Source organism: Oculina patagonica, chromosome 9 (genome assembly GCF_052425735.1).
Source record: "Oculina patagonica isolate OP01 chromosome 9, crgOcupat, whole genome shotgun sequence".
Taxonomy (NCBI): Eukaryota; Metazoa; Cnidaria; class Anthozoa; order Scleractinia; family Oculinidae; genus Oculina; species Oculina patagonica.
Window position 1 is genome coordinate 9,167,010 of NC_135766.1, and position 18,061 is coordinate 9,185,070.

An 18,061-nucleotide genomic window follows, 5' to 3' on the forward strand; every position below is an offset into this window, starting at 1 on the left:
TGAATCAAATCGCTGCCCGAGTCATTTCCATCTTGGCAGTGTGCGACTCGCCATAGATTTGTTGACTAGATTTATTGTAATCATATAAATGGAAAAACGTTTTCCCCTGCAATAAATATACCGTTAAAAAAATGCCATATCTTATTTACCGGTATTCTAGTAAACTTTGAAGCAAAGTACCCTCGTTCTTCAGCTTGAGATTTTAAATTCACAGAGGTAAGAATAATTATTGAGTTCCACAGCGGAGTTATCTTCGATTGTCCTCGCCTTCCCAAGTCTTCTCGAGTAGTGTTATCTTGTTGAGTTTTGTAAAGAGCGATTATTGCTTCAGTTTGACGTTAAATGAAGTGAACTCTTCAAAAGAACACGAGATAGAAGCAAATCTTTCTTTTATTTAAATTTTTCAAAGCCTGCGATTTGTGTGCAACTGCTGTCGTGCAACCCTGTACGTTCATCCATCACACATCTTAAGACATGCTTACTTTTCTGTGTAAAAATGCTTAATGCTAGTCTTATTAGGCTGAGATAAAGTTTGGCCTGCATCTAATTGTCTTTACGCATTTTCTTTTAGACAAGCAACTAGAAAAAAAAAAACAAGAAAGCAAGCAAATAGCTCGAATCAGCGCTGTTCCTATGGACGGAACTACTGATTATTTCAACCTGCTTTTTTTTCAGAGAAAAAAAGAAAAGAAACGATTTCTCTTAGCTTAGTTTTCTTTTAGCAACTCATTTCAAAAGTGTGGATTATTGATTCTTCGATGTATCACATCATCGTGAACTTTGTGCTGTTTTTTTTAACACTTTGTTGTTTTCGAGAGACTTATGCGACTTCGACGCTATCCACACGATTCAAATCATTTGTCATTTGATAGATTAATTCTGCCTGGGGCTAAATCCTGTCCATATCATTGATTCTTAAAGGGATACTTGTTATACCCTTGTAGGTTTTCGGTGTTGGGAGGGTTGGCAGATGTAAGTATCATAGTACCTAGTAGGAAGCGTTTTCAAAAAAGCCAAAAATAAAGAAAGACGAAAAAGTTTCCAAGAATTCAAATTGACATGTAACTTGACAATTAATTTTCGATGCGTATTCCTGTCAATAATCCTCAACTCTTCTATATCTTAAAAAACTACATCCGATTGTGTAGTTTGTGTTTTTTCTTTTCACTTTATACAATGTCAAATGCAATTAATGACTATCCATGCTAAAAACTGAAATCAAAGCGAACGAGGATAGTTATTTCTCATGTATTTCGTATTTATTATAGGCTGCAGGCCGACACGAAAATATCTGTGATTCACCAAGTCAAATCCCCGTTATCACAGCATGTCCATCATTACATTGCACAACACTTTGTGTTCAACAGAAATAAAATCCTACCTAACTGACGTCCACTACTAGGGCTTGTTTCTAGTTGTGTTGATTTACCAGGCGGACCTGCAGCCCCAGGGGGTCCTGGTGATCCTCTGCTGCCTCGCTTTCCTTGCGGGCCAGGAGAACCCCTTGTTCCCTTTCTTCCTTTTTTGCCAGGAGGGCCCTGGGGACCAGTAGGTCCAGGTGAACCGGGTGGACCTGGTGGGCCTTGAGGTCCTACACGACCTGATGAAATTAAACAAGTTCAGTAAGATAATGTCACAATAAATTTAATGAGGTTTGGTCCATGTCAGGTCTGTTTATTTTTTATGTATTTTGTTTGGTGACACATCCATAAAAGAGCTTTGTGTGACTCACGTCACAGTCATCGAAAGCTCAACTTTGATTGTAACTCTCAGAATTTGAAAGCGATGTTTCAAAGCAATCTTTATAAATTTTCCAGGATCCCAGATGCAAACGGTAGTGTAATTGTTTTAAATTTATTTCTGACACACGTAAACCCGGACCCGTATAAAAAGAGTAAGGCTTTGAGAGTTGCCATGGTGTTCATTTCCTTACACAAAAAGCTTCACTGTCGTAGTGCTTATCTCCAGCTACTGTTCATTAGCTGGCAAAATGATAGAAAACGAGAAACCTGAAAATAAACTGCTGGAAGATTACTCTGTGTCAGGTCAACGACCCGTCCAGAGATGCAATACTATTGGCCATTTCATGTTATGGCACAGAGTTCAGCTGTATGTGGGTCATGTGACCTGTAATGAAGAAGTATTTAGCTACAAATAAATCTTACCTTCCACGCAAACTACCTTTCCCTGACTTTTTTCCACTGTCACGTTCTGTCGATTGTAAATAAAATATTGTGACCAAGTTGGTTTGAAGCTACCACCTTTGCAGAACAGGCTTTTTGTGTAAGAGACCTTTATCTAGGTGCTGGGAATAAATGGGTGGTGGCATCCAAGTCGTAGTAAGTCGTTAAAATTTTAGCCAAAAAAAAGGCAAAACATTCAGTGAACAACAGTTATTAAATGTGCAAGCCTCCATGCTAAAGTACCGCTGCACTACTGCTGATTCACTATAGGAGATTACGCTGTTTGATCAAGTCTCCTGTGTCTTTCAAAAAACAGATAAGTTGGCAAGGTAAGAAGAAATTTGTGTTGGGGGTTAAAGCATTAAGGGGTGTTATAAGTCGAGCGCAACATGATGTTATAAGCACAACATGATGTTATAAGCACAACATGATGTTATAAGCACAACAGGATGTTATAAGCACAACAGAATGTTATAAGCACAACAGGATGGAGGTTTCGGATAACCATATAAATAGCTTCAACCTGATTAGAAATACTTACTAGTTCCGTTGTAGGTTAAGTAAATGAAGATATATTGAAACTACTGAGCCATATTTTTTCATACCAGTTATTTGCAGTGAGGGACGTTATGAGGAAGACAGAAGTTATTCAGAAGAAAACTTCAATTGATTCCCATCGCACTCTCAGCAGATTGACAAATATCAGCCGTGTTGGCACAATACATAGCTAATACATTTATATTCTAATTATTACTTCCTGCATTTTAATTCTTCCCGAATAATGTAACATCGCACCAAACAAGGACATAATTACAAGACAACTGACAAGTAAAATATATACCCTAAATATATTCACCGTACATGCCGTAATTCTGAATGAAGAAATGAAGAGACCTAACATTTAATCTAATCTAGATGAAAGGCTAATTCGGATGTTATTTTCTTCAATATTAAAACATTATTTTCTTGTCAAGGTAAAACCGAAGTATACGTAGTGCATTTCAGCTTGAAGCGCTCTGATCAATTTTGACTCCTTGCTAACAATGCATATTTTGACTGCTAGCGATTTGTTGCTGAATACGTGCACGACAGTGCAATAACAGCAGCAAAAGCAAGGCAGTGTTGTTTCACTGAATCTAATAAACCTTCCTTAGAGTTTATTTTAATTGCAAGAAATAAAATCAACTCCGAGCAATATTTAGAAAGAAGATGAAGTTAAATAATATTGGTATTAAAAGCAAACCCTTTTCAATTTAACAAATCAGACTCAGTGTTTGAAACACGGAAGTAATCACACATAATAATGAGCAACTTACATTTCGATGCCCATTCCAGTTTAAACAGACGCTGCTGCATTTGCGGCACATGGATTGACTATCGGCAGCTCTTTTGACGACAGTCTTCTTCATTTGGGATCCACGCGAACTTGCAGATGTTGGTGGCACAATCTCGCGATTGTCATTCCCATATGGATAACTGTTTACAACCAGTAAATCCCGTTGAACTGATGTTAGACGTGAATCTAATCGATGTAAAGAATAACAGGTGAACCCAAGAGAACTCAGTGTCAAAATTAAATTAAATGAAAGGCCAAAGAGGAGAACATTGGAGCTCTTTTTGCTTTTGCTCTCCATGTTCGTCGGTCTGCCTGAAGTCTGCACAACTGATGAATACATGTCTTAACATATCTTTATATTATTTACTGGTTTTGGATTTCAGGCCATCGGGAATGTTGACCTCTCTATTTTTGTTGCCATTAATTTGTTTTCGCATTCTGCAGATCTTGGTAGAACATGTCATTTATCGGTTACAGATTCCGTTGGTATTTCCGTTTTATTTTTGTACTAAAAAAACCCGGATCGGATTCTGTTAAATATAACAATGGTAACCAGCTGCGTAATTTAATGAAGCTTTTTAGTTCTTCGCTAATTTACCTATCTTTCTTGCGCTAAGTGAACAACGATTTGTTCCTTTAACTTTAGCTTTTTCACGACAAAAGAAGAGAGGAGCTTTTTAGATTCATGTGCATGGATTTAAAGTGTTTAAAAATGCTCTAAACTGAAGCATTTACGTGTTCCACAGTTCTGACAGTCGGATACTTATTAATATTTATTTCATATTATGATGACCAGATTTTAACGTCATGGCTTCGCTCAGCCCCGTCACTGATATTATACACTCTAGTGATTTGTGCTGGGACGATTGCAACTATTTAGCGGGTCAGGGTAAATGAGTCGCTTCGCAAAGAGAGGAAAAGCCAACTAAGGACGTTTTTTTGCGATAAGAACGTCTGATTGTCGAGCTGAAGCCGAACTAAGACTGAATAACATTTTTTTGATGATTCGAGCCTGAAATCGTACTTAGAATGTTATTTAGTTCTATAACGTTTTGATGTTTTTTTTTTTTTTCATTTAACCAAAAAAATGTAAATAATGCGATAGAAGTCATATTGTTTCGATGTTATCGGGGTATTTTTGTGAGAGGCATTTGACACTGAAAAAACATTTCTCTGATTTCTTCGAGGCTGGAAGCCTACTGCGTGCTTAATAATCTTCGTTATTAAAACTATCTTGTTACATTGCAAACATGCTCAGCTCTCGAACGTATTAGCCTTGGAAGGCGGATAACCAACACAGTCGGGGATAAGTAAGCTGCGATAGAACTGGAAGACGTCTGAGACATGATATTAAATATCACTTTCGTGCTTTGTTCGTACTTTCCAGATCTGAAGGAATATCTTTTATATTCCTAACTTTCATCGCAAGTCATAATACTGTCAATAGATTGGCTCAAATCCACTTTAAGCTTCGAAGTGGAAATGTCATAAGTGTGAAAGCTTGAACGGGATGCTTTCGTATGAAAGCATCCCGTTCAAGTTCCCGTTCTAGTGTACACATTTTAAATTTTACATTTTATTCAACTTCATGTATTGTTCACTGAAAAACCTCTTTAGAAGTGTTCAATAAAATTTTATCTTATCTTATCTAAAAAAAAGCCTTATTCATAGACATGTAGTGGGGACAAATAGGTTTTTTTTACGAGGCTGAAAAAAGTACTCTTGTGCTATGTAAGTTCTCCTATACATCGTATAGAGACTATAAAAGGTACCACCGCACTCGTTGTTTCTAACCTTGGCACTGATTTCCAACACGGTATGGAATTAATATGGTTAATTGCCTCCTATGCAGCGATAGAACTGCAAGCCATCTGACACACGAAAATACCAGTTTCAAGTTCAAATAAAGTTAATCGATGTCTCGAGCTTCGGTCTGTACATTCCATCATCCTGAGGAGATCTTTTATGTTCCCTGCATGCAGTGGCGGGTTTTCATCTCAAGTGATGACACGGTCAATAGGTTGGCTCAAGCTCCACTGTAGGCTGCATAGTAGAAACGAAAACTCTCACGAGGGGCTGTTTTCTTCTATAAATTTCTCTTTTGTTGCCTTACTGACCTTTTGAAAGGGTTTTATGGTTATCGGGTGTTCTCCATCGCAGCGGAAAAATCACATTGATTCAAAGCTTGTTACCTGAAAGCATTTTCTAGTTCTATAAACTTTAATTGCAATCGTTGCAAATTAAAGTATCTGTCATAAAACCTCGGGCAAAAAATGCAAAGTTCAATCAAGTTGAATATCAATTACTTTCGAGTCATTATTTCACAGTTTCTTTCAGGTATTTGGCGGAATAAAGACAAAACCAAATTCATTGATCAATAAATAAGACTTATTTCTTCCCATTCGTGTACTTATCTGCAAATTTTGAGACCTTTAACCCTCGGACGTACAAGGGGGGGGGGGGGGTGGATGCCACCCCCCCCCCATAAGGTTTTTTCCAATTTTTGAAAAAACGATTTACTCTACAATGCTGAAACTTTCGGTAGCTGTTCATTCATCCTTTGCGGAAATTTTGATATGTCAACCATGTGTCAATGGTATTTGACGTTGCCATGGCAACGTCATAAATACAAGCAGGTCTTGCCAAAATTCGTCATTTTTACCATTTTTCTTAATTGTTTCCAGTTTTTTAAAACACAGGTGCAAGATGTGTTTATTTTTACATTCGGTAAGCATTCTGGCTTGATTTCGCATCAATTCCCGTTATTTTCTGACTTTCTAAGAAAATGTTGAAATCCAAGATGGCGGATCCAAGATGGCGGCTCTAATGACGTCACGTGACGTCATATGACGTCACAGCCAATTAAAATTATGTCACCTTGTAGAGTAAGCTAAGGGCTTTCTTCTCAGTCCAAAATAATTTCGCTACGCCTTAATATAACGAAAACTCCGGGGAGGGGTTCCATCCACCCCCCCCCCCCCCCTTGTACGATGGTGGGGGTGTGAGTTTGCTTGTACGTCCGAGGGTTAAAAAATATTTTAATTTTTTTGTCACGCCGGGGAGGTTCTTAAAGGTTGCAATTAAACAACGAGGAATGGGATGGTTGGGCCGGAATAATAATGGAAGGTTGTCTGTTCTGTTTTTGTTTCATGCAAAGGAAAGGGTTGGGCCAGGAAAAGCTATGCAATATTAAAGATGAGGTGGATTATGTGAAAACATGTTTTTATCCGATCACGAACGAAGTGTTCGTAACTCTATTTGACATGATATTTCTTTCCTGAGGTTTCCTCCCACTTAATGGAAAAAGCGATAACTCGCTAAAAGCGCTTTAAATCAGCAAAGTAAGCAAAGACAGCAAAACAAAATTTATATCTTTGACTTTGGCACCTATTGCGCAAAATACGATCTTCGCTGGCTCAATCGCCAACAGAGCTTGAGCTGTCTGTGAAACAACTGACCCATTCTTGCATAATTGGGAGTACAAGAGTAGCATTCTAGCGCTGCATCTAACACAACGCCGAGTAAAATCAAGTACTTCTTGCTGCCGGATCCCTTTTTGTAGAAATGCTCGTTCCAGACGTCATTGTAACGTGTAGAAAAAACTAATTAAAATGCATGACTGTCACCACGGCAAAGGACATTCTTAATGGCTCAATATTTTACCTTGTACGACTTGTCTTCTTCAGGGTCAGTGCTATAATGAAAAAAAAAAACGGTTTTAAAATTTAAACTTCCAACGTAAACAATAGTGGTAAATTAGTATAAATGACGGACGTAGGTAACAGCATATACGAGGAATATTACATGAAAATATTAGAACGATAAGTGTAAGTCAGAAAGGACACAATAATAAGTTTAATATAAAAACGGCTTGAGGACAGTCCAAAATTAAATGATGTATAAACAAATACAATGTTTAAGATACTTAGTCAGTGTTCGATACGTCGGTTTTAGCTGGCCGGACAAAGGTTTCTATCTTAAAAATGTTCGGGTTGTAGCCAGGCATGTTAAAAATTCGAATTAATAAGTTGACACTGGCTAAAAATATTGTTTTTGGACGTTTCGGCCACTACTGTTGCCTTCTTCAGCAAGATAAAAATGCAAATGTTCAACGGCGTCCTGTAAAAATATATAATGAATGTGTGATAAAAACTAAATGAACTTTCCGAGTGCAACAAAAGTCTCTAGAGCATTCTTAATGAGTCTATGAATTCTTAATGCTATTGTAAACGTTTGGTAGCGCTATGTGTTCGTTTATAGCGTTCCTATCTCGCACAAAATGCCAAGCTTCAAAAATTAGTCGTTGTTTCCACTTTCCACACCGTTGACCTGTCAACAATTTCGACGCTCTCCAAATCTATTTGATGGTCGTTAAAGGAGAAGTGCACTCCAGAATGGCCATTTTTTTTACGCCAATAAAAAGTTTATGCAAAGATATGTTATTCACCAAAATTTCAGCTTCTAACGAGCGCTTAAACCCTACGAAATCCTTTTCTGAAGTAGCCCAAAACTCGACAACTGAACGCCGCCATCTTGGAGCTGTTAATGTATGCGTGACGTCAAAGAGCTCAGCCTGAAGTTGAGCGGGAAAATTTTAATTACTTCAAACTCCTTGTTTCTTTGTAGTGGCTTTTGTTTGTCAAAATGCCTGTTTGTGCAGCTCCATTTTGCTTAAACAGAGCTCCAAGAAATACAAAAAAAGGTATTTCTGTTTTCACCGTCTTTCAATAGTTAAAGAACAATTGCTCAAATGCGGACACAAATATTTGTGTGTTCCGGCGTTAAATCGGGGTCCGATCGAGTTCATTATCGAAGTGCAATTTTCTGCAGCTTTTTCAGGTTGATCTATTATTACCTATCCTTCGAGACCTTCGATTTTTCTCGTCGTCCCGCTCGACAATCTGTCTCTGGGTCTCCGAGGATGATTATGTTACCCCGGGCATGTTACCAATGTTGCAGTATTGCATACGGTACGTGCATGTTGCAATCAAGATTTGTGACAAACAGAACATAAACAACCAATAAATCCATAAACGGCAATGTCGCCAATGTCCTTCGCGGTAATAAACGTCCTCCTCCACTGTTCGCGTCAGTCATGACGACATGAACGCGAACATTGCTGTTTCGTTTTGTTTACAGCATCCATCCTAGTTATTTTACGCCGGACGTTTCCTTGAACATTATAAAAAATTACCAAAGTAGCAGACCGTACCAGTTTGTCGTAGCAGTGCTACTGAAAATAATATATTTACTTGTTTGCTTGACCACAAATAATCGCCGGGACCTCGATCAAACGCCTCCAGGGTTTATTTAAAAGTTAGCAGTTTTGACCCGGCGTTTATACGAAGCCGGCGTTTAATCGGGGACCCGCGTTTAATCGAGAAAATACGACGAAGTCAACAACAACAACAGAGAGTTTCTCTGGTTGATTAAAAATCCTCCCTGAAATAAAGTAAAAAAAGTGAAATAGCATAATCGTAACATTGGTTGGTATTGCCACAGGCGGCCCAAGCGCACTATGTGAGTTAGCGCTGGCTGGTGGTGTTCCACTAACTCACCGAAAACGCTTCAAAATGGCCTGAGAAGCGGGCGAACAACAAAGAATACAACAAGGCAATAAGGTTAGTCGATTTTATGAGCAGAACATTACATATTATTCCTTTTGAAACAAAATCGTTGAGTTCCTATACAAACCCTTATAAATCGCATCTTTGTAACACAACACCGCTCGAAGGTAAGGGTCACGTTCGCACTTTATGAATAATTCACATAGTGCGCTTGGGCCGCCTGTGGTATTGCGTCTGCCTTTTTCTTTTTTTTTTGTGGGTATTTTCACTCAGGAGACTGTATCTGTGATCTTCTTCGAAGCAGTCTTCCGTATAGTTTTCGGAACACACAAATATTTATGTCCGCTTTGCCAGGTTTCTGCCCATTCTTATAATCCATTCGTGAGCATTTTTCCTTTTAGATATTGAAAGACGGTGAAAGGTTTTTTGTATTTCTTGGAGCTCTGTTTGAGAAACGTGGAGCTGCACAAACAGGTATTTTGACAAACAAAACAAAACAAGGAGTTTTGAGTATTCAAACTTCAGGCTGAGCTCTTTGACGTCACGCATACATTACTAGCTCCAAGATGGCGGCGTTCAGTTGTCGAATTTTGGACTACTTTAGTGAAAGATTTCGTAGGGTTTTAGCACTCGTTGGAAGCTGAAATTTTGGTGAATAACATATTTTTGTATAAACTTTTTATTGGCGTAAAGAAAATGGCCATTTTGGTGTGAACTTTTCCTTTAAGCATATGGCGTTTTGCCAGCAAAGAGTTTTTATCCAATGTTGCGATGGCCTTAGCGTGCCTTTCATACGTGTTTTAAGCGCGCGTGATGTCTGGCCAACATAAACACAGTCGCAATCGTTACACTTGATCTTATATACTTATAAACGTTATCTTTGAACGACTTTGAAGACAGGAACTGACTGAATCTCATGGTCTGCTAAGTTAACTACGTAAGATGTATTTCCGGTCCCTCCTAAGTTCAGCTGCGTCTCGCTTTCGAAATATAATCGGTGTAGTTTTGAGAGGTATTATGACTTAAAAATAAAGTTTCTGTACTTGATGATTAAGAGGGGAGTCAAGAGTATCTTGCTCTAGCTCCGTAAGCTGATTTAGTCTAAATTCAGTTGCAAAACCATCTGTCACACTCGCGTGTTACTGTCTAAATTGATATCCACGTTTCCCCTAGACTGCAAAACAGTCGTTTTTTCTCTTAAGTCGTTGGAAAAAGCGCTTATCGAAGGCGCGAAGCGCCGATCGTCTTACATAGTTTTGACATTGGCTCCAGACCTCTCGCTCTCGTCAACACCGAGCGCGTTCGCAAAAGATACGACTGTTTTGCAGTCTACGTTTCCCCTTCCGTTAAATGCATCTTCTTAAGTTGCGCCCCTCAAAATCCCCGTCTTATTTGTAGTCATAAATAGAGGTATTATTTAAGTAATAATACCTCTCAAAATTACTCCGATTATGTTTCGAAAGCGAGACGCAGCTGAACTTAGGACAGTAACACGCGAGTGTGGCAGATGGTCAATTGCAACTTACGGAGCTAGAGCAAGACACTCTTGACTCTCCTTCTAATCATCAATTACAGAAAGTTTATTTTAAAGTAATAATACCTCTCAAAACTACACCGATTATGTTTCGAAAGCGAGACGCAGCTGAACTTAGGAGGGACCGGAAATACATCTTACGTAGTTAACCTGACCGACCAAGAGATTCAGTGTTCCTGTCTTCAAAGTCGTTCAAGGATAAAGTTTACAGGGGGCAATTGGAGAAAAGTTTTCATTAATCGTTAATTCAATATCGCATTATCTGCGCTAAAAATAAAATTAAAGAAGAGAGTCATGAAATTGACATTCTCCGTTCTTTCATTCATTACGTACAACTTCTCTTCGCGACCAACTAAACTTGGCGGTAACTGCGTGGAAGTGTAGCAACATAATTTTAGGATGACTAAAAAAGGACGGATTCTTGACGCCATTTCCTCTGGTTATGAATATTGCAGTGTATCTATGAGGAATAACGAACATTATCTGAATGGGAAGTTTTTATTGTTCGATTAAGCGCGTACAATACGGAACTCCCATGTGCGGTGTTGCGCAACTAACAATTATCACTGGATCGCATTTGCTTTATAATAAATTAAAGCAGCAAAATATTGCTATTGATATCTGGCAACGGTAAATGTAAGCTACAGTCCGCTTCAAACTAAGTGATGTTGAAGGTCGACAGTACGTGAAATAACCAGGGTCAGAACCTTCAGTGCGCTACAAGTATCTTCCGGTTACGCCTGCCGCCGTATTATCTTCCGCATAATTCCCCGCAGATTAATAGCCGATGAAGGGTTTACTAATACTTTTAAAGTGGGCAATTTTTTTTTCAGCTTAGTGGGAAACCGTTCGAGATAAGAAATTCAGTTTGCTCAGAACGTGTAATCGTAAAGGAATTAGCCAGCTAGATATTTGTCGTCCTCCCTAATCATGCTTCAACTGATCTCTTTGCTCGCGACTCGCCCTTCCACTCGTCAAATGCCTGACACGGGATTTCTGTTATAATTTTTGTGAAAACAGACGGTGGTTTTTACACATTTAATGATCGTTAAGTGTTAGTTTCAACCTTCTGTCGTTTCAGCGAGCGTAGGCAAATATGTTTCGTGACTTCGGAAGCCCGGCGGTATGTAATGTTCCGTCTTCCTGTTTATAATAACATCTGAACACCCAATTGTGGCCATGTGAAGGAAACTCTGCCAGATGTTCTGATCATCACGTCGTTTTATAAATTTATCAGTTAGTTAGCGGATATACCATATATAAACTTCGATACCAGCAATAAAAAGAGTTGCTGTACAGTTCTAGCGTACAGTGTCGAGTAGAAGCGAGTTCCGAAGTTTCTGGAACACGGTGTTTGAAAAGTCGCCGAAAACTTTAATTATGCAGATATCAAAAAAGAGCAAGAAACCCGCCAAGCGTGGTACAGTCATCCTTCATCAGTTCGCTCCAACTGATTTATCAGTGAACGGTTCTCCACCATGCTTAAAGTTGGAAACTTTCCTTCGCATGGCAAAGATCCCGTACGAAAATGATTATCGTTTAAAGTTTTCCAAGAAGGGGAAAATGCCGTGGATCGAGTTCAACGAGCAAGAAATTGCTGATTCTAATTTCTGTATTCAGTTTCTAAAGAAATAATTCCAAGTGGATATTGACTGTCATTTGAGCGCCACAGAAAAAGCCATTGCTCACAGCATTCCCACCATGTTGGAGGAAAACACTTATACAGTATTTTCCCGAATTATCCCGCGGGTTGCCCGGTACACACGGCCACCCCAACTATGATTGGAGGTACCGGCTTTGATGTGTTGGCCGTCATTTGTTCAAAACTAATGTTATATAACTGATTCTTATCGATCAATAAGTAGTACTAATCTGACTTCTAGTCTGTTTATGCAAGTGAAGAAATTTAGCGTCACGCACTCTACTCTACGCCCAACTTGGTACTGAATTATCCTCGACTTGTTAAAAGAAGTTTTTCACTAAAGACGTCTCAGTAGCAAAATTCTTACTTCTTAATTCAGCTCGTTGTTTTCGTGTAACTGAATGGCTGTCACAAAAAACGGGAATAGTGAGGTCATACGTGAACAATAACATCATTTCCGGCCTTTTTAGACCCGTCACTTATGAATACTTTTGCACTTTTGGTCAAAAAAATTCTACACCTTTTACTTAGTGGCCCCAAGAATGCGACCAATGCAAAGAAGACGGGTACACGCACGTTTATTTTTAAATCTTCAGTCACGTGTAAAGTTGAATGTTGATAAGGTTCAATAGTTAAGAGCATTGCTTGTAATGATTCTCTCTAAGTTACTTTTGTGTTTTAATTTTCGTTCACAGGGCGCTTGTTTACTGCCGCTGGTTGTCTGACTATGGAGCGGGCATACGGAAGAAGTTGTTTGCAAAACTGTTTGGCCATATTTTCTTTCCACTAAAACATCTGGTGGTGTACCGCATAAAGCGTAAGATCAGAAGGCATCTATGGTCCCAGGGAATTGGCCGACACTCGGAGCAAGGTCTGTATGGAATTGCTGAGAGAGATTTGCTTGCAGTATCGGAAATTTTGGGTCAGAAGAAATTCCTGTTTGGCGAGAAACCTTGTCTAGCAGACGTTTCACTGTTTGCCTTCATCGCTGCATCTGCCTGGGATTGTCCAGAAAGTCCATTTGATGAACTCATAAAGTCCAAAGCTACAAATCTTAATGAGCACGCTCGCAGAATGAAGGAACTCTATTACCCAGATTGGGATAAACTTATTTTAAAGAAATATAAATTTTGATACCGTGATTGAGGTCTTTTTTTACTCGTGCTTCGATACAACAAATTCAAATTATTTATTTTAGTTTATTTATTCCTCTGTCTATAATGATAAACTGATTTAAAGAAATTTACGTATTTATTTTGTACAAAGATAAGATTAAATATTAAAAAATGCATATGATGTCTTTCTCTCCATTACTTTATTTTCGAGCTTTCTTTTATTATTTGAAATACAGTAACCCCTACCTGTTAATTAAAAATATATTTTGTTTCTAGCTATTCCGAAATTTGCCCTGACTTGTATATTTACTAACGCAGCGTGGCCGAGTGGTTTCGGGCGCTGGTATTTTTTTCCGGTGGTCACGGGCCTTAACGTGCTGGATTTGTTCTCTGTCGTCCCGAGTTCAAATCCTCGGTCACACTTCTTATATAGCAAACGTTTCTGCCTCCTGCTATAAAGGGTTATTAAAAATATATAGGTACCCTTCATTTTATTGGATAATATTTACTGTTCGTTTGTTAGTTAGTTTCCTTGCCCAGTTTTACGTATTTAAGTCGAAAGGTCCTGTGAATACGCCATACATATGCAAGTCATACATGACTTGCCAATGCAGATTGGTAAACTATGAATACTGTAGTGTGTCATAACAGAAGCGGAATATTAAAAGAGCGCTTTTAGAAAGAGAGGGAAGGCATTAAATTAAAATTTGCGCATTTAAACCGCCATAACTTGCTGGCAAATTTTAAATTTAAATATCCGCTTCTGGTAGGACACTTGCCTGCGTGGCCGGCGTTCAAAGGGGAAGGAGAAGTAAAATCATTGACTGATTAGTTTTTGAAAAGGTCACTGTGTGCTGACTCATACTTGTGCCGCAAACTCTGCCACAAAGTCATGTTCTTTCCAATTTGGCACTAACGAGGCTACCACACCGCCATTAAGTGCAATCTACCAAATAAAAGATGACATACATAATATTTAATCATCTCTTTATGTCTCTGTAAAATTTGAGCTTAACCGCACCCATAACAGCCGAGAAATAAGCGTTTAAAAGGTGCAGGTCAAGCAAAATTTCGCTGTAGGTATCCCCCGCGACCTTAATTGTACATTATTAGTAATCTACAGAGCAAATAGGAATGCGATTAAACTGTAAACTTACTGTAAATTTGGAATGAAAATTTATTTTGTTAACACGACGGCACAAAAATCACTACTGACCATGTGTTACGCAGCCGAGCAGCAGCCCGTAGCTAAATGAATTAAAGAATCAGAGTTGAACTTGTTTTATTTTTCGATTTTCCGTGAACAAAATCGATATTAAGGTAATTAACATCGATTGTATTCACAGGAAACACTATTAACTATGCAGAAAAGAAGTCGAAGTAAGTTGACAGGAAATATTCCTTCGTCGCTCTACAGAAGCGATCTTTATCTGCCACGAAAGGTTTGAGACGACATTTAGCTTTCAACGGGCGAGTGTTGTGTTTGTTTTTCAAAGGTGATGCTGGTCATTCTGCCCGAGGGGGGGGGGGGGGGTACTCCCTATAATGGCCTATACGGGGAGGCTCCGCCCGAAAGGGGTACTTTTTTCAGGCTCGAGGTATATATTAAAGGGTAGGGAATTCACAAATTAAGGTATATGAAAGGGTAGGGAAATCTTCCATAATTGCCAACGAGTCAGGCCTTCTGGAAGACCAGAAGGCCTGACGAGGCGGCAGATCATAGAGCCGCGAGAAGATTTGTACATGCGAAAAAAATCTCAGAAACACTCCAAATGTCGAGAAATGTAAGTAATGTAATGTAATGTAAGGTAGATCGTGACGACACAATTCAGCACGTGGACACTTTGTTGTAGTTTGGCCAATCAGCACGCTACTAATTGGTTCAGCACGTGCATGAGTCATTGGCAACTAAAATTCCCAGACACGATGCGTCTCAGATAACAAAGAGGTTTCAAATCTGTTCGCTTCAAAAAGCTAAAATTCCCGAACTAAAGATTGAAATACGAAAGAAACTTGAATTAAACTTTGTTTAAAATTTAATTTCATTTAAGATGAAGGTAAGAAATGCATTCCAAAGCTTCAAGATTTCCAAAGCTTCGAAAATTTCGAAGTCATACAAATTTGCATGCGTAATTAAGTTAGGTCTGGCAAAGTAAACAACACAGATTGTATCAATCAGAAGAGAGTTTTATTTCGTTTCTCGAATTTATAAAATAAATTCCCTATACTACATTTTTTCCTGGATACTTCAGCGGTTTTTTCCTCGGGAAACAGGGCCTTTAATTTTCCTAAAAGCTGGTTGCCCGAACGCAATTTGCAGTGTCTCAACAACAACAATTCAATGTGATATTTGAGACATCACGCATTGCGCGTGATAAATTATTCTCGGAATAATAAAATAAACTTGTTCCATCTTTGGCCACAAACTTGTCCGACCAGGCTTTTACCTTTTAAAACCTCAATTGTTTTAATACTTATGTGCTGAATGGATTCAACTGCAGTGTGGAAAGTTTGAAATGCTTTGTTTTGGCAAATCTTTGTAAAAGTTTGCTTTTTGTTTCGTAATTTATTTTTCGTGTTCAGTGGCTCATAGCCACTTTGATTAAGACCTATAGGACTTTAAAACAGCGGAAACCTTTCCAAAATAGCGGCATCGGACAACAATGGCTTGAAACTCGCAAATAGCATGAAGTTTACAAGATTTCTCACTAAATCTTCACTACTTTGGTATTATTTTAGAACTTTTTGTTAGCCTTCATAAAATCGCATTTAATTCCATAAACATTCAAGATTTTCAAAGAAAACGCGCAATGTTTATTGATCGACCAAAATCATAAAGCGTCCCGTTGTACTCGTTGGCATTTCTACCGATAGGTATCACTAGTTATATTTTAAAACGCCTTTACATTAAATATTTCAAGCAGACGCAACTGTTGGATGTATCGTCTTAATTTGTTAAGCGCTACATAAAAATGAAAAGAAAACATCCCGTTTTAGGTAAATGTGATGTCGTGTAGGTATATGTAAGGGGCGCCTTTTTGCAATAAAAGGTATACAAAAGGGGTACCTTTTCTATCAAAATGGTATATAAAAGGGTAAGGGGTTGGATCTTCAGGCGGAGCCTCCCCGCACAAAACGTTTTCGAGTTAGGATTTTTTTGTTTCTTGATTTCTCTTCTAAACATTTAAAAAACTCTCCAAATCCGTCGATAAAGCCATGTTAATAGAATTTACAGTGACAAGTAACTACCAACTCAGATGATGGCGGGAAATACGATACGATTTTTTTCGTATCAGACTTGTGATTGGTCGTACAAAATTTTTCACTCATGAGAAAAATCGTATACCACTAGGATTGCTTATCATTAAAGAGAAATGATTTCTATTCGAGGCGTTTGTGTTGAGTAAATCCCAGTACTTATATAATTAATAAAGACATTTATTTTTTTACAGAACTACAAAATTATTTGTTTTATATAAACAATTAAAGCTACCTCTATTACTTAAAATGGCTATTCTTGCGACACTGACGACAACATATCTTGAAAGGGACTACACTGAACTACAAAACTGACACTAAGTAAATAAAATAAAATATGTGTGGACGGTTTAGCGTTTGATTTTAGTCTCCGTGTCCCGTGACTCAGCCAAGATAGAATACCTCCACTTCATCAGGTGTGAAGTGGTTAGTCCCAGCCAGGATTGTGCTACTGCTTTGTACTCCACTTGGAACAGAGTAGTAGGAGCCAAAGTTTGTGTATGAATTAGTGTTGCTGTTTGCATTGTCAGCAATTGTGATGTCATGCCCTCCACCAAATGTTGGACCATAACCTGACCTCCTGTAAATTGCATATTGTGGTTGTTTCACAATACTCTTGAATGGTCCAAGACCTTCTTTGTTACGAAGCGAAAATATGAACGCATTGGAGGATGAACTCCAACTACTACTGGTATCTGAATAACAAGAAGATATAAACATAAATATTTGTTACGGAGAAAACACAAACACATCAAAACTTTAGTTATACATATATTTAACAAATACGTACAAAGTTAAATGAAGTTAATTAACAGTTTTCACGTTACACATATCGAATCGATCAACATGCACGGAAGGACAATCTCTTATTTCCTTTGTAGCAGACCAGGCCAGTCATTATCGATTGAAGGCCTGGTTAAACTAGCAAACACTGTTGCAGAGTTTTTTTTTCTCGTCATGTTTCCTTGGTGGCTAATATAACTAGAAGCAAGGAAATTGTTTTGCTACGGCTGGCTGGTTAAGCGAAGAAACGACCTCCGGGAACAAAGCGACACGCATGTGCATATCCTAGCCAACATTGCTTCCATGGTAACTAACTGGGCAACACATGTTTCGGAAGCAAGATTTTTCTCTGTTTTTGACCTAAAACAAAAACAAAAGCTCACTGTATGACAAACTTGAAGCTATTTATTTCATCTTGCGTTTGAATCATTATCATAAACTTAAAAGGATCAGAAACCAACAAGACATCCCTCGACAGAACATAGAGCCTACTAGTTTCATTGGTCTCTTGTGAATATTTCCTATATTGCTAATATCAGGATTTAGAAATGCACGTCTTGCGCATGCACTGAGACTTTCAGTCAAATCGACACATTTTTAGAGGTCTTTGAAAGCTGGCAGTGGCAGACGTCAGGTCGTTGTA

At 38.4% G+C, this 18,061-nt stretch overlaps 1 protein-coding gene and 1 pseudogene across 1 annotated transcript in view; one reads left to right on the forward strand and one right to left on the reverse strand.

Annotated features, from left to right (window-relative positions):
* Nucleotides 1-18,061, reverse strand: part of LOC144665657 (CUB and sushi domain-containing protein 3-like) — a 546,049-nt gene that overhangs the window by 155,313 nt on the left and 372,675 nt on the right. The gene's annotated exons all lie outside the window — the stretch shown is intronic.
* Nucleotides 12,001-13,944, forward strand: LOC144665840 (failed axon connections homolog; annotated as a pseudogene).